This window comes from Mus caroli, chromosome 8, assembly GCF_900094665.2.
Source record: "Mus caroli chromosome 8, CAROLI_EIJ_v1.1, whole genome shotgun sequence".
In the NCBI taxonomy this organism is placed as follows: Eukaryota; Metazoa; Chordata; class Mammalia; order Rodentia; family Muridae; genus Mus; species Mus caroli.
The window spans coordinates 109,294,239-109,295,644 of record NC_034577.1 but is presented as its reverse complement, the minus strand read 5'-3'; the positions used below and the strand labels follow the sequence as shown (position 1 = coordinate 109,295,644).

The following is a 1,406-nucleotide window of genomic DNA, read 5'->3' as shown; positions in this document are numbered from 1 at the left end:
CTTGTATCCTGTTCTTCTATGGCTGTGATGTGTCCTCTTACACTGGGGCTCTCAGGTCTTTAAGGTCTGCTTCCTCCTCTGGATCCCTTTCACTGTATTGTTCTGTTCCCAAATTCACTGGTGCTTCCTTCTTCCCATGCTGCTGTTTGGTGTTTCTATTTAAAATGCCAGTTACCGATTCAGGTCCCAGGCTTTCCATTTTGGTCCTTCTGTCTGCTTCCATTGTTTTTCTCCTGAGACTTTCTGTTCCTCTGATGAAACCTTTTCATCCATTTTTTTCCCCAGAGTTTGTTCCTGACTGTTCACTGAAGCATTTTCTCCTTCTTTCCAAATCCATATCTCCCCATTTACAATACAGATCAGGCACAATGGCCTGGGCTAAGCTGTACAGGGAATCAGTTTGCTCTGCCTCCTCTCCATATACTGTCAGCATAAGAATACAATGTGTGGTGAGCAGGCCTCGGACTTTGTCTTTGTCTGGGGTTAAGGGTGCTTGCTCTGTTACTAACAAATGGTGAGATTTCAGACTTATCACTATGCCACTGTCTTGGGGTTACTATTACTGTGATAAAACACCATAACCAAATCAACTTGGGAAGAAAAGTATGTATTTGACTTATACTTCCATATCACAGTTCATCATCAGAGAAAGCCAGAAGAAGAACTCAAACAATATGGGAATCTGGGGACAGGAGCTGGTGCAGAGGTCATAGAGGGGTGAATGCTTACTGACTTGCTCCTCATGGATTGCTCAGCCTGCTTTCTTATAGAATCCAGGACCACCAGCCCAACAATAGCACCACTCACAATGGGTTGGGCCCTTTCCCATCAATCACTAATTACAAGATGTGCAGGGACAAAGATGGAGCAGAGATGAAAGGAATGGTCAACTAATGACTGGACCAAGTTGAGATTCATCCCATGGGCAAGAACCAATCCCTGACACTATTAATGATACTCTATAATGCTTGCAGACAGGAGCCTAGTATAACCGTCTTCTGAGAGGCTCCACCCAGCATGCAATGGAAACAGATGCAGAGACCCACAGCCAAACATTAGACGGAGCTTGGGTAGAGTTTTTAAAGAGTTGACGGAAGGAATGAAGGACCTGAAGAGGACAGGGACCCCACACGAAGACCAACAAAGTTAACTAACCTGGACCTTTGGGGGCTCCCAGAGACTGAACCATCAATCAAAGAGTGAGCATGGGTTGGACATAGGCCTCCCACACACATGTAACAGATGTGTAGCTTGGTCTTCATGTGAGTCCCCCAACAACTGGAGCAGAGGCTATCCCTGACTCTGTTGCCTGCCTGTGGATCCTGTTCCCCTAACTGGGCTGCCTTGTCTGGCCTCAGTAGGAGAAGATGTGCCTAGTCCTGCAGAGACTGAATGTGCCAGGGTGG

General features: G+C 46.4%; 1 non-coding gene across 1 annotated transcript; it reads right to left on the bottom strand.

Annotated features, from left to right (window-relative positions):
• Positions 1 to 333: 333 nt before the first annotated feature.
• Positions 334 to 460, bottom strand: LOC115031799. Its single transcript, XR_003837461.1, has one exon. It is a non-coding gene; the product is annotated as a small nucleolar RNA SNORA51 (small nucleolar RNA).
• Between the last annotated feature and the right edge of the window lie 946 nt (positions 461 to 1,406).